Here is a 22,993-nt window from a genome sequence, read left to right on the forward strand (position 1 = left end):
CCTCCCCTCCCCCACCCCGACACACACAGCTCAGGTGGAACATCCACTCAGCTGTGTCATGCTTCTATGTAAAAGAAGAAGGGCCCTGTGGAGGGTTGTGCTCCATCAATTTCATGCCAGGCCTTAAATTTCACTGACAGATACCTTCTTTTCCGAATCAGCACCTAAAAAAATTACAGGAGCCTCAGGAAACAGGCCTCCATGGGGATGAAGAATTGGGGATGGTGGGCTTGGCTTAGAGTGAGCATAGTTGCATCACTGAGCTGCATAAGAGAAGCCAAAGGAGCAGAATTTAAAAGTTGGTAGTTGATTAGGTTGAGTTGTGGGAGGGGATGTGGTAAGACACGTGTGTTTCACCAGAAATCTGGAAGCTACCAAGTTTGAGGGTATAATAGGATATTCCTGGGGCACCCTTAGTAAAGTCTCTGGTGCTGTTACCCCCCTTGAGTGCTGGGACTATGGGTGTGTGATACTGTGCCTGGCTCCTAAGTGTTAAAATAGGATGAGAGTTAGTGGAGGGGCAGTGCCCATCTCCTTCTCAGCTTCCTTCCCCCTTAAGGGTCCTGAGAAAGGCCCTTGGTTCTCTATATTTCTGCTGTGGCCAGTTGTGAGCTGCAGTTTGGTTTTCCATGTGACTTTCCATCAGGCAGGTGTAGTGGGTAGCCATTCCAGCATTGGCCTGGAAGTTCCAACCCCCATTGAGGCTTCATTAACGGTCACACCTACAAGGCGGGGCTGAGAGAGGATGCTGAAGACCCAGGATCAAAAGAAGGATCGCTTGGCTCCAGGACCTTGGACGGTGCAGGTAGAGCGAGCAGAGTTCTCCAGAGAACACTACTGGACTGCGCCATACCTTTCCCAGACCCTGTTACCTATCCCTTCATTTGTAAGTTACCCCACAAAATAAACCTCCCTTTTAACTACTTGGAGTGGCCTTAATAATTTCACCAATAGGCAGGTATGTCCTGGACACCTTAGGATGCCATGCAGTGGAGGATGTAGGTATAGTGAGTAAGAAAGAACATTCTGAAGTCTGGTGCTTAACTCAAATTCTCACAATCCTGGGCCTGTATACCCAAGCACCCACTTTTCTCTTACCCATGAAGTGGGGCTATTAAAAATATTAGGGACTTAAAAAGATAGGGAATGTGTTGGATGCACCTTAAGTACTCTGTAAATATAAATTTTTTTCTTGTAAGCAGACTATCTCTAATGGGTGGTTTCCCTGCCCTTTCCTAGATTTGGTCTTTTTCTTTTTTCTATAGCTTCACTTTGTGTCTTAACTGATAAATCAAATCATCTGTCTCTGGATAAGGGAGAGTTGGCTGCAAATGTTGTGCATTTGGCAAAACAACAAAGGCTCAAGGAAGGAAAAGGCAAACTTGCTGCAAGAGGCGTGCCTACTGTCATAGTCTGTGGACAGGTCCTTAACCAGTTCCACTCCAAAACATTATTTTCTCATTTTAAAATTAGATATTTTATGTGTAACATTAGAAACTGTGGTGGTTTGAAAGAAATGGAGTGGCACTATTAGGAGGTGCGGCCTTGTTGGAGGAAGTGTGTCACTGTGGGGGCGGGCTTTGAGGTCTCTTTTACTCAAGCTTCCCTCAGTGTGACAGTTAGTTGACTTCCTGTTGCCTGCAAGATGTAGCACTCCCAGCTCCATCACCATGTCTGTCTGCATGTTGCCATGCTCCCCATCTTGATGATAAATGGCTGAACCTCTGAAACTGTAAGCAAGCCACCTCAATTAAATGTTTTCCTTTATAAGAGCTGCCGTGGTCAAGGTGTCTCTTCACAGCCACAAAAAAAAAAAAAAAAAAAAAAAAAAAAAAAACTAAGACAGAAACCCAGGGTCACAGCTGATAATGCCATGAAATAACTAGACCAATGCCTGTCAAGGCACATTTAAAGAATTAAAGGCTGCAGTTGAGTGAGTGATCAACCTCTGCAGCAGGCGTAGGTCTTGACAGTGGAGTGGAAGAGTGAGGTCTTCCTTACTCTTTTCGCAGGAGTCTTTTCTGACCGACCCACTGTGACCCAGTTTAAGTAGCACACTACAGAACTGAAAAGTGCTCTGCTTCATGCACATGATTACAATCAAAGGGATTGAAAATTGATAGACACTATTGACAGCCTGATCACTGCAACCCCACTACTGCTGAGACCTTGAGGACAAACACACCAGGCAAAGAGGAATGGTCTCCTTGTAAATAGATGTGATCAGGGTAGCCAGGGAAAACACTGATATCAGAAAGTCCGAAACCCATCCTGACATGTTGTGTCATGATTCAGCAGAATTTAGGGTCAGTTTGTGCTAGTGGAAGTAAAACACTATTGGTTTTGGTGTTGACATCCAAGACCTCTTCCCCTGCCCTTGACTGATTTTCATGTTGAGGTCAAGCCTACTTGAGGGGGATCCACTTTCCTTACCCTGGCAGTTTTGACTCTGCCCAGGCTCCTGCTTCATCCTAGTGTGCACTTTCTGAAATTTCCAGGACAGTTAGAGCTCTGCTTTGTTTCCACCTCTTAGCAGCTACATCACAATAGGGTCTTTCACACGTGGTTGCTAAAGCAGACAGTTATGCCTGTGCTTCCTGAAAGTGGTGAGTTTGACTAGAAAGTCAGCACAGTTCTTACAGGTGGGTTTAGAGCTTGGTTGAGAAATTGACAGCTACCACATGTGGTGATCCTGCAAAGTGCTACATATTTTTATTTATAGTTAAGGGAATAAAATAAAATCCCCCTTTGACTACATTTCCTTCATTATTTACTCAGTGATAAATGGAATTGCCTCTTGGGTCTGAGTTCTGCAATGAAAGACCCTTTTGTAGTTTATACACACATGGGGGTGGGGTTGGAGTTATAGCTCCAGGGGGAATTTAAATTCCGAATATCTGGGTAACGTTGTACACACAGTTTTCTGTAGATGTATCCTGCTTGTTAAATAAGAAACACAGAGCCAGTTGCAGAGTTAAAAACCACGAGGTCAGAGCCAAAGCGGAAAACCTTAACCTTCACTGCTTCTGCGGTTCCTCCTCTCTGCAAGAGACCTACTTCTGTTCGTCCTATTTAAAGACTTTCTGTTCTCCTCCCTCATTGGTTGTAACCCAGCCACATGACCTCCTCGTCACTGCCTGTTTGTACAGACCTCCAGGTCTTCTATGGTTGGTATTGAAATTAAAGGCGTGTGTCTGCTATGCTGGCTATGTCCTTGAACACACAGAGATCCGCTTAGCTCTGCCTCCCAAGTGCTGGGATTAAGGGCGTGCCCCACTACTGCTTGGCTTCTGCTCTGGCTTGCTCTGACCTCAAGGCAACTTTATTGACATACAAATAAAATCACATTTCAATACAAGTAAAATATCACTATAGTTTTCTGTTGTTCAACACTGTATTTTTTTTCTGAAGTAAAAGAAAATAAAGAGCAAAGGGGAAAAGCTTAGGGGTTGTACTACTAGAACCCAAATAAATCAAGGGAAAGCAGCCTGCATGCAAAAGTTAAAATTGTCTCAGAGTTGATGATTGTTCTTGTGTCTAACCATTTCTGCTGTTTCTAAATACTTCAGCTTTAAACTTACTCTCTAAGGACACCAGTGAGCAGCACCCCCACCCTGGGGAGATGGGGAAGTGAGCTGCAAAGTTCCAAGGGCTGGAAAGCTGGGAGCCACTTCTGTCTTTAAGAGATGGTTCTTCACCAGGACACTTCATCTTAGCCAGTGTTCATGAGACTTCTCAGAGGAAGAAGGATATATATATATATTGGAGGGAGCATTAGTCTTAGCTGTATTTGTTTTAAATTAATAGGAATTTTCTATTTTGAATAAAGTAAAAATTAATTCAGGCTCCACTTGTACTCAGTCTTAATGATTATCAGGAAAGGGCTGCCGTTTTGACAAGTACAGTTGGCAGTATAAGATTTAAGACAGATATACTTGAGGGAAGCTTGCCTCTTTATTTAGTGTTTTAAAAAGCTAAAGCTAAACTAGCCCCTGTTTTCTTTTTCTTTTTTTTTTTGCTGGAGCTGAGGACCGAACCCAGGGCTTTGTGCTTGCTAGGCAAGCGCTCTACCACTGAGCTAAATCCCCAACCCCTAGCCCCTATTTTCTGAGACCTTCTTATGTGTGAGAAGTGAGTCTCAAATGCATCAGGCTCCCTATGAGGGCTGTTTCATTTTGTTCTGTAGGCTTTTAAGATCTCTCTCTCTCTCTCTCTCTCTCTCTCTCTCTCTCTCTCTCTTTCAGTTGGACAGTGATGTAGTTTGGTTGGCTTCTTTTAGATTTATCATGTTTGCAATTATCAGATTCTTTGGTCTTTAATTTTATGTTTCACCTAATTTGGAATATTTCAATCTTTTTAAGACAAGGGCTTCCTGTCCTGAAAGGCTGGCCCTGAGCTGCCATCTTACCTTCTTCAGTGCCCTGATTACTGACACCATGATGGCCACAATTTTTAAAGATAAATGGTTACTTCTGAAATATGTGTAGGTTTATCAAAAAGTTACAAGATAGTGAAGGGAATTCTGAAATAGTCATCACCAGCTCCCCTAAGCGTGTAATATATGTTTGTTAAATTTAAAAGGTTGTCTTTGTATAAGCTTTTAACTATAGTATTCCTATTAATGCCCTTTTGTTTTTTTCTGACTAAGCACATTTTACATCAGACCAGAATTGTTCAGAGCCCTGATGCTGTTGTTCAGTACTGGCTAGGTTTTTTAGGATGTCCCTGAATGTGAACGTGTATGGAATTTTCTTGTGATCAGAGAGGTGTGGTTTGGGTGTGATAACAAAAATGCAGGTCAGATTCAGCTGGTCTGAGAAAGGAGCTAACACAGTTATATTACCCTTCAGAACGAGCTGCTTTAGATAAGAGAGGCTGACAGCAGGGCCCATGGGTTGAGCCTTGAAGTAGGGGAGCCACTGGGAGGAAGACAACCAACCTACAGCGATAGCAGAGAGAGGCCTCAAAGGGAGGGAGAACCCTTTCCTCAAAACTTTGAGAGGAGCTCCATCAGGAGAGACTGCCACTATGTTATAACATACATAACAGATCCTGGAGGGAGGAACAAACCCTCTGCTTTTCCCTCAGAAAACCCAGAGAACAAAGTGGGTTTCTGACTTTTGTTTCTAAAATGTGGCAGGAAGTTTTATGTCACATAATTTAGTTTGGTTTAGCCTACATGCTGGAGGATCAGGTTCTAGTTAGGAGTATAAACTTATCCTGCAGTAGCAAGTCCTGGGGGCTGTAGCTGGGCTTGTTCACAGTTGAATGTGGGAGAAAGAGAACTGCTAAAGACCAGAGAGAGGCTGCAGTAGGGTGTTGTCTGGTCTCTGAGTGGGAGGAAGGCAACCTGAGGGTCTACCATCCAATGCAAAGTGCCATTCTCACTGCATGCTATTAGGGTGTGGAGTGATGACATACTTCAGTGATGCTGATACTGAACTTGACAGTGTGAAGATTCTGGGTTTCTCTACTGAGAACGGCATTGTCCCTTTTCTGTTTCCTATCATTTGTTAAGGCTACTGTAAGACAGCATATTCATCCATGCAGTCAACCTTATGTTTCTATGAGAATAGACTCATAGGTGGCATTCCCATTCTTTGGGTTCTAACTCAATATCACCACTGCTTAATTTATGCTCTCCCTGGTCCAGCCTTTAGGAGCTCTTCAGGTTGGCTCCTGCCCCTTTGAGACCCTCCTTTCTTCTTCCTCCTGGAAGAATCTGTGGTGGCTAGTCTTGGTTGTCATTTGACTTCATTTAGTGCTGTGGATATCACTCTGTATAAATAAAATGCTGTTTGGGCAGTGGCCAGGCAGAAAGTATAGGCGGGACAAGAGAGAGAGAAGAGAATTCTGGGAAGTGGAAGGCTGGGGGGAGACACTGCCAGCCACTGCCATGAGAAGCAACATGTAAAGACACCGGTAAGCCACAAGCCATCAAGCTGGCTTTGGAGATGGAATTGGCTCACTCCTTCTCTAAACCCAAACATATTGCTAAAAGAAAAGGTTAAGAGATTTTTGTGTCCAAAATCAGAAGAGCCCTCTGGTGTGGGACAAAATGAAACCCAGTATTTTTATTTAAAGCAAGTTGATTATAAATGTGATCTCTTTCTAAAGAAGAAAAGGGGATATGATATAGATATAATACAAAAAAAAGGGTAGATTAAGAAACTTACTTCTAAAGAGCAACAACTTGTTTAAAATGTTTTACATTAGTATAGATTTTAGTCTGTTGATACAAACTTAAAGTTAATTTTGTTATACTGTGTATATATTTCTACTCTTGTTTAAGGTATTATGTTTTATAGCTCATTTAAAATTGTAATGGGTAATTAAAAATAGATTAATAATTAATCATCTATGATAATCATACTCGTAGCCATGTTAGTTAAGTCTTCTAGGTATACATAGAGATATTTCAGATAGATAGGTAATCTTCAAATACTTCAAAGACCTACAGAATATGGCATTTAAAATATTTTTAAAATTTAGACTTTCTGGACAATGAGACATGTCTGCTCCTGACAACACCGATTCACTTCAGAGAGGAGGATGGGCATTGAAAACACTTCATACCTTATCTTCACCTTGGCAAAAATAGCCATTTGGGCAAGAAACTGTTCTTGCCTGGACTGCTTGATCGACTGGACATGCAGGACCCATAGAAAGATGCCACTAAACTTTGTTTGACAAAATGGTCCTTCAGGTACTTGCTTCGCAGAGAAAACTGACAGAAATTCTACAGAACACTGAGAGAAGTGACCAAGAGACTCTAGCCCTGTGGGCTAAAGACAAATGCCCCAACTTTACAAAGGAACATTAGGTGACTGTCTAGACTGCCAGGTGTCTCTGTCTACTCTTGCAAGTCTCCCGAAAGTTACTTGCATCCTTCTCCCGGTTCTCAGGTAATATTATATCCTTCTGAGGTCTTTGATGTGGTTGAAGACTAGATAGTTATAATTTCCTCAGTTATGATAAAAGATAAGTTAGATATAAAAACCTTAGACTCACAAATATATGATAGATAAAATATTTTGTTTAATTTTGCTGAAACAAATAGACTAGATATTGTAACTATAATTCTTGCTTGATAATTGTTTTTGTTATATGTAATTTTATTATATAAAAGTTAAAACCTTCCTTTAAAAAAAAAAGAAAGAAAAGGGGAAGTGCTGTGGATATTGTTCTGTATAAATAAAATGCTGTTTGGCCAGTGGCCAGGCAGGAAGTATAGGCGGGACAAGAGAGAAGAGAATTCTGGGAAGTGGAAGGCTGGGGGAAAGACACTGCCAGCTGCTGCCATGAGAAGCAACATGTAAAGACACCGGTAAGCCACAAACCATGTGGCAAAGTATAGACTAACAGAAATGGGTTAATTTAAGATAGAAGTAGACAACAAGAAGCCTGCCACAGCCATACAGTTTGTAAACAATGTAAGTTTCTGTGTGTTTACTTGGTTGGTTCTGAGCATCTATGGGCCTGGCAGGTGACAGAGATTTGTCCTGACTGTGGGCCAGGCAGGAAAACTCTAACTACAATTTAGAATCAACTGACATCCTCTAGGCTCATCTTATGTTTTCTCTGCCCTGTCCTATACGCTTCTATTTGTCTGAGGAGCCTGGTCCCTTTCAGTGGAAAGTAGTATTTGAAGCCGGATCTAGAAGCTGGTTGTACTTGCTTGTCATGGCTTCTTACAGTGTTTTGCACTGTACTCTCATTTTGTTTTACTAGGTCTTTTTAGATTCAAATTTTGTTGATATTTAACCTTTGTTTTTTTATCCCAAAGGTACCTGGGATGCTGTGTTCATTTCTTTCAACATTTTTTTTTTCTGTTTTTCAGGTTGAATACTACCTGTGTGATTATTTACCTCTCCTTACTAAGCTATTTTTAAAAATCTAGTATATTTTCATTTTGTGTGTATTATTCTTCAGTACTAAAATTTCTTTTGGTAGGGAGCAGTGGAAGTACTGATTCGATGTATATTGTTGACATAGGCACAAACATGACAAGGACCAGGACCTCAGACCCATGGGAAATGGTCTTTCTCCATATGTGAGTCAGGCTCAAAGTTGGCACATAGCTTTTTTCCTCTGGTACAAGTCTGATTCTTCACAGACGATTGACCAATGTGGGCAAAAGCTAGCAATTACAGCTTCTTCAGCCTGAGACTGGTCACCTACAGAGAGCTCCTGCTAGACTAACCCCTCCCCACTGTGCTGACTGTGCTATTTGTCCTGGAGTCCATTCTTGGATTCTTTAGCCAGTAAAGGCTGCAAGATTTAATGTAAGTTTTAGCTGCTCAGCCCAGCACCAGTTAGGTAGGACTTGCTCTAGGAAGAAGGAATTTGGACTGTGAGACCCAGCATCATTCTCTTCTTTAAGTGTCAGCTTCCTGCAGTCTTTACTGCTTTTCTTTTCTTTTCAACCAGGTGGCCTTAATGGCTACATTTTATTTGTGTTTAATTCTTTAATGGTTTCGATCTATTAAAGTTACAATTACAATATAGTTGTTGGGTCACAGTGGATGTGTAAAACATTTCTACAGTGATTTAATTCATACTCTTAGTTAAGCTCATAACAATTCTACCTGGCAACAGTGGTGATGTGATCTGTATTTTATAGGTAAGAAAACTGAGTCTGAGACTCAGAGGATATAAGTACTGGCCTGAGGTCTTACACCTCCTGAATGGCAGGTAGAGTCTGAACTCATAGATTAAATCATCTGACTGAAAAAAATCTGTGTTTTTTGCTCCCTTATACCACACTGACTCTCAGATAATGGATCCTGGGTAAATTGGACTTATGCTACTAGCTGAGAAGACTACATTTAGTTATTTACAGAAACAGTATATTCTTTTATAACACACTGGTGTTTTTAAGAATTTATATACCAATATGAATAAAAGTAAAATTTGAAGTTTTGAGGAAATAAATCTTGTCTGATTTAAAGGATAATGTAAAATAAGATAATAAGATAATTTGTTGTAATATTTTGCCCAGTGGTCTTATACATAGTTTTCATAAGTATGTATTTTAAAATATCCTGGCTATGAATGTGAAGTGTTGTGTTTTCAAAATGAGAATATTTTTGCACAGCTGACAGAAAACAATATGTAGTTCCTTCTTCCTTCCTCCTTTCCCTCCTCCCTCCCCTTCATTCCTCTCTTCTCTCATCAGTCTTCCCATCTTTTCAATTTGTTCGTTTTCATGTGTATGGCATTTCCCCAGGACATGGGATCTCCAATAAACTAATATAAGAATGGTCCCTTGAACAATGTCTCCTCAAAGGGTTTTAAAGAAAAGTTTGATCAGAGAGCTCGAGCTGGTGTGAATTACTCAATGTCTGGATCCCTTTGCTGAATTTATAACCCAACTTTAAGCAGCTCTTCTTCCATGGTACACAAAGTATGACTTTACTGCTTTTCTTATCTTGATTCCTGTGCATGATGATGCTGCTCTTGAGAATTTGTAAGTGCTAATAGTGGAGGGTTAGTCTGATAGGAGTTGGTACTCCCTTTCATTAATGGGAGAACAGTATTGGACAAATGCAAAACCAAGGCAATGTTGTGCTGTGAAGGTCTAATAAGAGGAAATTGTCACAGTTGGTCAACTGGTACACAAGAAACCAAAGTTGAGTTTCATAAAGCCCAAAGCCATGAAAAGGTGGTGACCCCTATACTCAGTGGAGAAGGAAATTTATTCTTTTCTAGTAAAGAGTTGAGGGAATTTGCTGTCTATCCAAGGCTGGCTGTACATAAGCAGAGTTCTTAAGTCTTCAGACTGAAATAGTCTCAGAGAAGTGAAATACAATTCCTCATTCACATATGCTAAATGACACAGAAGAGCGTCATAAGGAAAACACAGCAGATGTGTATAAAGACAGACACAAGAGGTGTTAGAATATGACAGAGTATTGTGTCTGGAGTGCTAAGTGGAAATGGTGTCAGCCTCAGAATCTGTACCTTCATTTAATAAGGATTCAGCTAAGACCTTACCCACACAGGTGCTGAAAGAGTTCCCAAAAGGCTCCTTGTTATAGTTAAGGATTCTATTGCTCTGAAGAAACACCATGACCATGGCAACTCTTATAAAGGAAAAACATTTCATTGGGGTGACTTACATTTTCAGAGGTTTAGTTCATTATCATCATATTGTGACATGGTGGCATGCAGGCAGACATGGTGCTGGAGAAGGGGCTAATATCCTATATCTTGACCCACAGGCAACAGGAAGTGGCCTCAGGTACTGGGTGTGACTTGAGCACATATATATAATACCTCAAAGCCCACCTCTACATGACTTCCTCCAACAAGGCTATACCCACTTCATCGAAGCCACACCTCCCAATAGTACCATTCCCTTTGAACTTATGGGGGCCAATTACATTCAAACTACCACATTCCTCCTGACTTAAAGACATGGGAAATTGAGCAGATGATATTTTCCTAAAATGGTTCCAGTCATGTCTTCCATCTCCCTGTGTTCCTCTGTAGTTGTAAGTTTTCTCTGGTCTCACCAAGCCCACAGTCCTGTAGCCGCTTATAAAATAATTATTCAGAGACCTATATTAATTACCAATTGCATGGCATATGGCAGGCTTCTTGCTAGCTATTAGAAGTTAAATTAACCCACTTCTATTAATCTATGTTTAGCCACATGTTCCGTGGCTTTACCTGCGCCCCAGTACATGTTGCTCCTTGGGCAGCAGGCTGCCATTTCTCTAGACTCCGCCTTTCTCTTTCCTGTCTCTCTCCCTTCCCTCCTGCCTCTATGCTGCCTTGCCATAGGCCAAACGGTTTTATTTATCAACCAATGGGAACAAGATATGTTCACAGCATACAGAAAGACATCCCACAGCATTCCTCTGTCTTTTACCATGTCTGCATCAAGAGATAAAGTCAGTTCCTCTCTCCTTAAATCTGTATTGGCTTTTGATTCTTCTCTCAAAATGATGTCTGGAACCCCAGAACTGGGAGTGGAGACAGGTGGATCCTTCCTGCGGCTGGCCGCCAGTCTAACTGATATGATGATCTCTGGGTTAACAGACCCTGTTTTTAAAAAAATGAGATGGAGGGCTGCATAGAGGAGCTCAGTGTTTAGGAGCACTTGCTGCACAATCATGGGGACTGGAGTTCAGATTCCCAGCACCCATAGAAGAAGCTGGGCATGTTATTCCAGCTCTGTGGGATCTGATGCCTTTTTCTGGCCTTTGTGTATGCACAGGCATGTGCACATGCCCACACACATGTACACACACTCACACAGTATCTGAGTTAGGGTTACTATTGCTGTGATCAAACACCACGACCAAAGCAACTTTGGGGAGGAAAGTGTATATTTGGCTTAAACTTCCACAGCACTGTTCATCATTGAAGGAAGTCAGGATAGGCACTCAAACAGGGCAGGAACCTGGAAGCAGGAGCTGATACAGAGGCCATTGAGGAGTGCTGCTTACTGGCTTGTTCTTTATGGCTTGCTCAGCCTGTTTCTTATAGAACCCGGGACCATCAGCCCGGGGATGGCACCTCGCACAATGATCTTGGCCTCCCCTATCAATTATTAAGAAAATGCCCTGCAGGCTTGCCTGCAGCCCAATCTTATGGAGGCATTTTCTCAATTGAGGTTCCCTCCTCTCAGATGACTTTTGCTTGTGTAAAGTTGACACAAAATTATCCAGCACACACATAAACACAAACGTAAAAGTAAAGTTGAATGTGGTAGAAGAAGATGTTCAACATTTACCTCTGACTTCCATATCTGCATGCATGGGCAACTACACCTGTACCTGTGTTCTCTCTCTCTCTCTCTCTCTCTCTCTCTCTCTCTCTCTCTCTCTCTCTCTCTTCCCTCTCTCCCTCCCCCCCCAACACACACTAAGAGTAAGGAGAAGTGATAACCATACTGACTTTTGAGGCTTAAAGGTCATGCTGTGTTTGTGGGTTGTTTGGGATGCTAGTTCTGGGTGTCCCTGGCTGCAACAGGAGATGCCTATGTGAGATAGTTGTTGTGTAGCCTTCCTGGTCATCAGATCCTCCAGACAGGTGTGTCCTCTGAGTACCACTGGATGACAAATAGAGGAGCTGTAGAGAAGGGCCCTGCTGGCTACAATTCCAATCCCTCAGCTACAGGGTAGGACGAGATAGTTAGTACCTAAAGCTACAAAGTTAGTTTGTCCTGAAACAACTAGAACAGCATTGAACACAGAAGGAAAGAGAGGGATGGATGAGCCAGTTATTGTAAGGAAGCAGGTGAACAAACACACTTGTTCAAATAAATATTGGCCTGAAAATGTTGGATGGGGGCCATGGAAAGCAATCTGACACTAAAGTGTGGGCACCAACCTTCAGCAGCAGGTATGGAGTGAGGAAGGGAAGTGATGATTGAACTTTCTGAGGTCCTTGTGTTGTTTCGAAGGCTGCTAGAGATTGACTTTAAGTAGGAATTTTAAGGAAAAGAAATAGATTGTATAACTTATCTGTCAGTACAGGGGAAAACAGGAATGCAGGAAAAAGTTTAAAAACATACAAGTGTAATCTTGAAGCAAAAAAGCCCATTATAAATAGAAAACCCAAAAATAGTAATGTTTTTAAAATTTAAGCCAACTTTTAAGAGGCAATGTAGATGAAACAACCCAGAGTGCAAAGTAAAATCAAAGTAAAAGCAAACTGAAGGAAGTAGGTGTCAGGTAGTGTCAAGCAGTGGGAGTTTGAGTGACTGACTCAAGAAATGTGAGTATGCAACGGCAGGCGTGCACTCCTCCCTTTAGGTCTCTGAACTGGTGAAAATGTTGTGGGAATTCACAGTGACAGGTTGACGAGTACACAGCTAGACTGTAGACTATCTGCATGGGGACAGCAACAGGAACAACTGTGCAAGTCACTCTTCATTCTGTTCTGCTTTTGGACGTAGAGTGGGGTTAGCTATGCACTTAAGGTTAGCCTAGAGCTGGGGTCACAGCTCAGGTTGGACTAACTTTGTCAGTTTCTTGCCTCAGCCTCCTGGATACTGGTACATTACAGACATGTACTACCACAGCTGGCCAACTTGTGTGCATTCCAAAACTCCTGAGTGAAAGAAGTTGCCGAAGTATCCTGCTTCTAGACAGAGTAGTGTGGATGGACTTAGAATAAGCTTCTTTCTGACTGAAATTATTTCATCAAATTTCACAGCATTTGGCTATCTTCCTGTGATTATATGTATCTAAGGAATTGTGCCCAGAAAGTATCTTTCCGCTAGTGAACTATCAGTTTTTAAGAGCATTTGCTGGGTCTTTCTTTCTTTCTTCCTTTCTTCCTGTCTTCCTGTCTTCCTTTCTTCCTTCCTTCCTTCCTTCCTTCCTTTCTTTCTTTCTTTCTTTCTTTCTTTCTTTCTTTCTTTCTTTCTCTTTCTCTTTCTTTTACTTTGTTATTGAAAATAAATGTTTTTCACATAACATATTCTGATTATGATTTCCCTTTCCTCTGCTATTCCCAGTTTCTCTCCACCTCTCCTCCCATCTGGATCCACTCCCTTTCTGTCTCTCATTAGAAAACAAACTGGCTTCCAAGGTGTAATGATAAAATAAAATATAAAATAAAACAAAACTACCACATCAAAATTAGACAAAACAAGCAGAAGAAAAACAGCCCAAGAAAAGGCATAAGAATTAGAGACTTGCCGGGAGGTGGTGGTGCACAGCTGTAATCCCAGCACTCGGGAGGCAGAGCCTGGTGGATCTCGGTGAGTTCGAGGCCAGCCTGGGCTACCAAGTGAGTTCTAGGAAGGGCGCAAAGCTACACAGAGAAACCCTGTCTTGGAAAGAAAAAAGAAAAAAGAATTAGAGACTCACTTGTTTGCACACTCAGAAATACAATAAAAATGCAAAACACTAAACTGGAAACTAGAAATATATACACAGAGGACCTGGGGCAGACCAGTGCAGGCTCTGTGCATGCTGCTTAGGTTTATGTGAGTTCATGTGAGTTTTCATCATGTTGGTTAGAAGGCCTTGTTTTCTTGAGGTCCTCCATCTCCTCTGGCTCTTACAGTCTTTTTTGCCTCCTTGTCTTCAGGATTCCCTGAGCCCTGAAGGGAGGGATTTTATAGAGATATGCAGTTGAGGGCTAAGTATTCCAAGGTCTCTCATTCTGTGTGTAATATCTGGCTGTGGGTCTCTGTATTTGTTCCCATCTGCTGCAGGAGGAAGCTTCTCTGATGATGACTGAGCAAAGAATTGATCTATGAGTATAGCAGAATGTCAGTAGGAATCGTCTTATTGCTACTTTTTTTTTTTTTTTAAGAACAGTAGAATTTGGTTTTATCTAGGTCCCTGGGCTATCTAGTCTCAGGTTCTTGGTCACTCAAGAAGTGTTGGATATTAATTTCATTTTGTGGAGTGGTTGTTGGTCACTCCCACAAGCTTTATGCCACCATTGTCCTAGCATATCTTGCAGGCATAACAGCATCATAGATCAAAGGGTTTGTGTCTGGGTTTTCAGTTTGTCTGCTGTTTGTTTTTGTGCCAATGCCGTGCTATTTTTATTACTATAGCTCCATAAGTATAACTTGAAATTAGGGATAATGATGCTGCCCACAGTTCTTTTATTATTCAGAATTGTTTAGCTGTCCTGGATTTTTTGGTGTTTCCATATGGAACTGAAAATTGTCCTTTCTGTGAAGAATTGTGTTGGAATTTTGATGAGGATTGCATTGAATCTGTACATCACTTTTGGTAGAATGGACATTTTTACTATGTTAATCCTACTGAACCATGAGCATAGGAGCTCTTTTCATCTTCTGATATCTTCTCCAATTTTTTTCTTCAGTGTCTTAAAATTTTTAATTTACAAGTATTTCACTTGTTTGATTAGAATTACCCCAAAGATACTTTATCTTATTTGAGACTACTGTAAAAGGTCTTATTTTCCTGATTTCTTCCTCAGTCCATTTGTCATTTGTATATGGAGGGCTACCGATTTTTGTGAGTTAATTTTGTATCCAGCTACTTTTATGAAAGTGTTTATCAGCTGTAAAAGTTTCCTGGTGGAATTTTTAGGGTCACATATACACTGCCATATCATCTGCAAATAAAGATATTTTGACTTCTTCCTTTCCAATTTTTATCCCCTTGATATCCTTCATTTATCTTATTGTTCTAGCTAAGACTTCAAGTACTATATTGACTCAACCTGGACAGAGTGAACAACCTTGTCTTGTTCCTTATTTTAGAGGAATTTCTTTGAGTTTCTCTCCATTTAATTTGATGTTGGCTGTAAGCTTGCTGTATATTGCTTTTATTACATTTAGGTATGGCCCTTGTATCCCTGATCACTCCAAGACTTTTACCATGAAGGGGTGTTGCAATTTGTTTAAAACTTTTTCTTCAACTGATAAGATGATGATGTGTTTTTTGCCTTTCAGTTTTATATGGTGGATTACATTTATTAATTTACATATATTGAACTATCCCTGCATCTCTGGGAAAAAGCTTATTTGATCATGATGGATGATCTTTTTGGTATGTTCTTGGATATTCTATTTGAAAGTATTTTACTGAGAATTTTTGCATGTATGATCATAAGGAAAATTGGTATTTCTTTGTTGGTTCTTTTTTTTTTTTTTTTTTTTTTTGGAGCTGAGGATCAAACCCAGGGCCTTGTGCTTGCTAGGCAAGCGCTCTACCACTGAGCTAAATCCTCAAGAACCCTTTGTTGGTTCTTAATGTGGTTTGAGTATCTGGTTAACTGGGGCCTCATAAAATGAATTGGGCAATACTTCTTCTGTTTCCATTTTGTAAAATAATTTGAGGAGTTTTGACATTAACTCATATTTGGGATTCTGGTAGAATTCTGTGCTGCAATCATCTGTCTCTTCACTTTTGTTGTTTGGGAGTTTTTTTTAGTGACTGCTTCTTTTTACCCAGGGTTATGTAGGTCTGTTTAAATTGCTCACCTGAACTTTGGTAAGTGGTACCTATGGAAAAAATGATCCATTTCTTTTAGATTTTTCTAATCTAAAAGTACAGTAGAGTACAGGGTTTTAAAGTACATTCTTACGATTCTCTGGATCATTCCCTCTGTGTTATATCCCCTTTTTCATTTCTAATTTTGTTTATTTGGATATTCTCTATTTTTTTTCATTAATTTGGCAAAGGGTTTGCCAATCTTACTGCTGTTCTCAAAGAACCAACTCTTTTGTTTCATTGATTCTTTGTATTGTTTTGTTTCTCTTTTATTGATTTCATCCCTGAGCTTGATTTTTTTCTCACCATCTACTCCTTTTTGGTGTTACTTCTTCTTTTTGTTCTAGAGCTTTCAGATGTGCTGTTAAATTGCTAGTATGAGATTCCTCCTGGTTTTTGTTTGTTTAATGTAGGCACTTAGAGCTATGAACTTGCCTCTTACAGCTACCTTCACTGTGTCCCCTAAGTTTGGATAAGTTGTGTACTTATTTTCATTCAGTTCTAGAAAGTCTTCAATTCTTTCTCAATTTCTGTCTTGACCCATTGTTTTCTTTAGTGGTGAGTTGTTTAGTTTTCATGAGTTTATACGCTTTGTGTAGTTTTTGTTCACACAAGCTTTAATCTGTGGTGGTCACATGGAATGCAGGGTGTTATTTCAATTTGTTGTATCTGTTGAGACTTGCTTTGTGTTAGAGTATGTGGTCAGTTTTGGAGAAGGTTCCAACTAGGTGCTTATATTCTTTTTTATTTGTGTGAAATGTTCTAAAAATACTGATTAGGTCCATTTGGTTTATAACATAAGTTAACTCCAGCATTCCTCTGTTTACTTTTTGTCTGGATAACATGTCTTTTGTTGAGAGTGGGATATTGAAGTCTCCTACTATCAGTGTGTGAGAGTCAATGTGTAATTTAAGCTGTAATACTGTTTCATTAAAGAACTTGGGTGCCTTTGTATTTGGTGCATAGATGTTAAGAATTGTAATATTGAGCTGGGCATGGTGGCAGACACCTTTAATCCCAGCACTTGGTAGGCAGAGACAGGTGTATCTCTAAGTTTGAGAACAGCCTGGTCTATGTAGTGAGTTCTAAGATAGGGTTGCATAGAAAGACCCTGTCTTTAAAAAAGCGAAAAAAAATTGCAATGTCCTCTTGGTGGCTTTTTCCTTTGAGTATGTAGTTCCCTTCTATGTCTTCTGATTAGCTTTGGTTTGGAGTCTATTTTGTCAGATATTAAGATGGCTATACCTTGCTTCTTAGGTCCATTTTCTTGGAATATCTTTTTCTATGTTTTTACCCTGAGGTGATGACTATACTTGATATTAAGGTGTGGTTTTGGGTGCAGCAGAATAATGGATCTCATTTTTGTATCCATTCTGTTAGTCTGTGTCTTTTTATTGGGGAATTGAGTCTGTTGATGTTGAGAGTTATCAATGATCAGTGTTTATTGATTCCTGTGATTTTATTGTGGTGTGTGTGTGTGTGCATGCACATTGCCACAGCCCATGTGTAGAGGTCAGAGGATAAATTCTAGAAGTGAGTTCTTGCCTTTTACATTGTTGAGGCAGAGTGTCTCTGTATTTTGCAGTATATTTCTTGTTTCCACTTCTCATTTCAGAAATTTTCAGATTACAGATGTGCCTTACTGCATCCAGCTTTTTACAAGCATTCTATGGGTTAAACTTGGGTCATCAGGATCATTTCCCTCTGTTGATTTGCTTGTCTGGTATTATTATTCCCTGTGTTTCTTGGGTGTGGTTAACTTTTTCAGGTTGGAGTTGCCCTCCTGGTGTCTTCTCTGGGGCTGCATTTGTAGATAGACTTTGCTTAAATTTGGTTTGTCAATGGAATGTCTTATTTTCCCCATCCATTGTGATTAACAGTTTTGCTGGGCGGTATAATAGTCTGGGCTTGCATCTGTGGTCTCTTAGAGTCTGTAACATATCTGTCCAGACTCCTCTGGCTTTCAGAGTCTCCACTGAGAAGTTATGTGTTATTCTAATATGTCTGCCTTTATGTTACTTGGTATTTTTCCTTTGCAGCTTTTAATATTCTTCTTTGTTTTGCATTTTTAGTGTTTTGATTATTATGTGCTGAAGGTACTTCCTTTTCTGGTCAAGCCTATTTGGTGTTCTATATGCTTCTTTGTACCTTAATAGCCATCTCCTTTTTTAAGTTAGGGAATTTTTCTTCTATGATTTTTTAAAAAAATATTTTCTGGGGCTGGAGAGATGGCTTAGTGATTAAGAGCACCTGACTGCTCTTCCAGAAGTTCTGAGTTCATTTCTGAGCAACCAAATGGTGGCCTACAATCATCTGTAATGGGATCAGATTCCTTATTCTGGTTTATACATAAAATACATGAATAAATAAATCTCTAAAAACTTTCTGTACCTTTGGCCTGGTCTCTTCTCCTTCCTCTATTCCTATTAGTCTTAGATGTAGTCTTTTCTTAATGTTCCAGATTTCCTGGATGTTTTTGGCCAGGAAATTTTTAGATTTAACATTTTCTTTGACCAAGGTATCCATTTCTTCTATTGTGTCCTCAGTCCCTGAGATTCTCTCATCCATCTCTTGTATTCTGCTGGTGAGGCATGCCTCTGAGGTTCCTGTTCAAGTTCCTAAATTTCCCATTTCCAGATTTCCTTCAGTTTAGGTTTTATTTATTGATTATATTTCCACTTTCAGGTCTAGAACTGTTTTATTCATTTTTCCTTTCACTGTTTGTTTGTGTTTTCATAGATTTCTTTGGTTTATTCATTTGCTTTTTAAGGGCCTCTATCTTATTTATAAAAGCTGTTTTAAGATCTTTTTCATATGCTTCAGCTATGTTGTGGTACTCAGGGCCTGCTGTGGGAGAGTTACTGAGCTCTAGTGGAGACATAATGACCTGGCTGTTACTTACTGTGTTTTTATGCTGGCGTCAAGGCATCTCAGTTTGGGGAAATTGTAGTTCTGGGTGCTGATATCTTGTCTTTGTTGGGTGGATGTTTTATTCTTCAGTTTCTGCTGCCCTCTCGGGTTCTTATGAGGGTGTGGTACTGTGTATTGCCTGGTGGGAAATTCATCTGGGATTCTGATAGGTATGGCCACTGGAGGTTACAGGTAAAATGTGTTTCTAGGTATTGGGAGATAGCACTTAGGAATGGAGGGTGGCCTAGGAGGCAGGGCACTGAGGGGGGGTCAGGAGGGTCAAAAGCAGGGTGTTCTACTAGGATCTGCTTAGTCCCCTGGGAATGGGAGCAGAGTGTAGAGAGGCCACAGCAGAAGGTCTGTTATAGAGCTGGGGATTCGAATGGGGAATTGGATTTGGAGAAGAGGGACAGGTGAAGATCTCCAATTAGTCTGCCTGTTTATCTATCAGAGTGGTCTGTGGGTTCCAAGGGAGTGCTTCCTGGAATCATGGTCTGGGATAAAGCAAAGAGTTGGGAAAGAGAGGTAGAAGAGGAAGATCTGTGTGGTCAATTGGATGTGGGGGTGGAGAGTTGAGAGGCCCCAGCAGGTGATCTGCTGCAGAGTTAGGAGTGAGACTGGGGATTGAATTTGGAGGAACCAGTGTAAGAGGTGAAGATCTGAAGTTAGACTACCTGCTTCCCTGGCTGGAGTCATGTTTGCTGAATCTTAAAGAATAAACACGCCAACTTCAGGTCTGGAAACTCTCTGCAGCTTGTTTTTGAGGTAGAAAAATTAGTTCTTTCTAAACTTTATGAAGAATGCTCCAATAAATGACTTTTTAATGTTGATTGACATGTTGGAATGGCAGTTTCAAGTCTGTTGGCAGATGTTCATTCATTAGCAAACATAGCAAGAGAAGTGTCCATCTTTAGATCTAACTTTGACTATAATACTCCTCTAAAACATCTTGCAGACAGAGTGACCATGTACATATGTGCTTATACTCTCTACAATGCTGTTAGACCTTTTGGCTGCAGTTTCATGTTAAGATCTTACAGTGATTATGATGGTGCACAGCTGTACATGATTGACCCATCAGGTGTTTGATATGGTTATTGGGGCTGTGCCATTGGCAAAGAAGCCAGGTAAGCCGCAAAGACAGAAATAGAAAAGCTTCAGATGAAAGAAATGACTTGCTGTGATGTAGTTAAAGAAGTTGCAAGAATAATTTACATAGTGTATGGTGAAGTTAAGGATATATCTTTTGAACTAGAGCTCAGCTTGGTTGGTGAACTAATTAAATGAAAACATGAAATTTTCCCAAAAGATATAAGGGAGGAAGCAGAGAAACAGGCCGAGGACTCTTTGAAGGAAGAAGATGAATCAGATGATGGCAATATGTAACATTTTCTTCCCCCTCTCTTCTGGTTTATTTATGTGACAGTTCCATATGACTAGCACCATGGATCATATATACCCACTGACCAATTTTCATTAAATTTTTGTCTTAAAAAAAAAAAAGGTGAAGAACAAACATGCCAAGGTAAGATAAAGCTGCCTACCTCTGAGAAGTAGCAACTTGCAGAGCTGCCCTGCATGTATGCAGAAGAGTGAACAGAATCAGAAATTCCTCTTCTCACCCCAAGTCAATTGCAGGTGAAAAAAAAAAAAAAAAAAGATGTGGCGTGAAGGAGGCATAGGTGTTTTGTAAGAAAACATGATTAGACCAGAGGAAGGTGTTTGTAAGGCAATGACTTGTACCTAACTTTATAATTTATGCAAACCATTCCTGTTTTCTAAGTAACTATATGTTAAAGTCATAAGTACCTCCAGTATCAGCTTCATAGGTGTGTATGGAGAACCTAGAGTAGATAGCACTTTCCATTTAACATGACCATGAACCTGAAGTGAATCATCAGCCCCAAGGTATGTATAGCACAGGAAATGTAAAGGCCACAAGAACAATACACATCACTCTGTAGCTTGGAAGGAACATGGAGTGATTTTTCCATGGAGGGTGGGGATGTGTCTAAGGATGCTGTTTCAGACTACATTGAAGGGAGTGGGGCAGCCTCTTTTCCGATGCATAGCTTTATTACCTGTGCATGAATCCTCTGAGATGAAGGTTTAAGCATTGGAACCCAAAGCATGCATGCTTCAGAGGCTGCAGTGGGTAGCCAAGGGGAACTAACCAGATGAACGGTTAGTTTTGGTAGGGAGGGAGGCTTTTTCACATTATGTCTTATGACAGCAAGTGGAAAATGCTTCAGTGAGGCAGGCCAGCATTTAAAATAAGAACACAGCAATAGCCGGAAGTGCTGAAGTCAACAGACTTCTTAGAAATATGGTTACCATTTGCTGAGAAAGCCTTTCATAGTGGCCACAGACATGCGTGCGTTTGCAACCACAGTCAGTGCATTTTTTTTCCCCTAAATGTGGGACCATGACCTCAGTTGACACCAGTGAGAGCTGTGTACTTCCAGAGAAGGGAGATTTAGTTTATGCACAAATCCAACACAAGTAGGAAATAGGTAATGGAGCACCAAGGTGCAATAGGCTTACATATCACACTCAGTTCAGGTGACAGTGCTGTTTGTTATCTCCTGGGGGTGGCTTTAAATACTTTCCTCCCTCTGGCAGGGGGAGGGGAAGACAAAAGAAAAAAAAGACCAAAGAGTAACTAACTACTAGTCTGCAGATTGAAAAAGATAGGTGAGGGTGTGAAGAGGCTTGGAGTGACATTTAGTGATTTGAACAGTACAGATGAGGCACATGTGACCTAGAGGGAAGTATTAGCAGGTGGAAAAGTTCATCCCTCATAAACAGAAGAAAAATGGCAACTTTTGTGCAAAGTGCTGTCCCTCTCTGAGTCTTGTGGTCTGCAGTTGTAAAACGATATCTAGATTGAGTGCACCCAAAGAATGTTTTAATTTTAAAGTTCAGTGAAGGAAAGACAGGTTAAATTAGCAAACAACTGGAGATGTAGTCAGTGGTGGAAGTGTGTCAATTCCTAGGTTTGAACCCCAGAACTGTGTACATCAATATAGGCAACAAGGCTAGGGTTAGCTCAGTTATGAAGATAGAGGCGCTCAGAGTGTTCTAATGTCAGGAACAGAAGGGAATTATTGAGAAAGAAATATTAGCAAGAGAAAAATACCAAAGGAAATAAGGGTCTGAGTGTAGTAAAGTGAGATGCTGATCGCTAGTCTGTCATTTCCTTCCTGGTGGGAAGAGACACTTGGCTGTGATTTCTTCGGGTGATAGACAGCATTGCATGACACGGTCAGGCATGCTTTGCTCGACTCTCTTTGGCTTAGGGAAGCAGTCCTGGCCACAGAAAGTTCTCTGCTCTTCCAGCCTTACATCCTGGCTGGAGGAAGTGACCACCTCTTCTGGGAGCTCTGACCTGTTCCAGCATCGGCCAATGGCCATGTGGGTGCTTTTCATTTAGAATACATTTTCCTTTGACTCCTTCAGTAAGCCACACTCCAAGTTCAGCTTTTACCAGTAATAGTGCTGGAAGTTTAGTATCCCCTATAATTCTCAGCATGATTGGAATTTTTATGCAAGAATTCCCCAAAGTTGGGTTCAAAGGGGACAGTGGTCCCTTTATTGAGAAGAATATTGTTCCCTCTGCATTAGGAAGAGGCATGAATTACAGAAACCTGGAGGTTCTTTGAATTATGACTACATTTCAAAGAGTCATGATCATCTCAGCAGAGTAGGGCTCAAGTAATCAGCTCAGAGTGAGTCATCAGATGTAGCACTGGAGAGGTTAGGAGGTGAGAGGTAGCATGGCATCCATAGAAAAAGTACTGGGGAGTCTGCTGCAGAAGACCAAAGAAGGCTTGTCAGTCCAGTGGCAAATACACAAGCATGTGAGGCTCACACCAAAACTAGTGAAAGGCAAACACTAGCTATGGTAGCATTTGAAGACTGAGGAGGGAGCTCAGGGCCAGACTGCACAGCACAGAGTCCCAACTTCTCAAAAACCTCAGAAGCATCCATGATTGGCAACCAGAAAACTACCTCCTGGTATTGATAGTGATGGTTTTGATAGCCAGCCTGACAGAATGGGGCTCTGAGGTAGCTGCCCAGCATTATTCTTTGCCACCATGGACACAAGTAATAAAACATGGCTTTGTAGGTCATAGTGTACT

The 22,993-nt window shown here is 40.8% G+C and overlaps 1 protein-coding gene and 1 pseudogene across 2 annotated transcripts in view; both read left to right on the forward strand.

The window, feature by feature from the left end:
* LOC118584362 (aminopeptidase O (putative)) overlaps positions 1 to 22,993 on the forward strand; it is a 317,174-nt gene that overhangs the window by 17,194 nt on the left and 276,987 nt on the right. The gene's annotated exons all lie outside the window — the stretch shown is intronic.
* LOC118584363 lies at positions 19,680 to 20,237 on the forward strand (annotated as a pseudogene).

This window comes from Onychomys torridus, chromosome 5, assembly GCF_903995425.1.
Source record: "Onychomys torridus chromosome 5, mOncTor1.1, whole genome shotgun sequence".
NCBI lineage: Eukaryota > Metazoa > Chordata > Mammalia > Rodentia > Cricetidae > Onychomys > Onychomys torridus.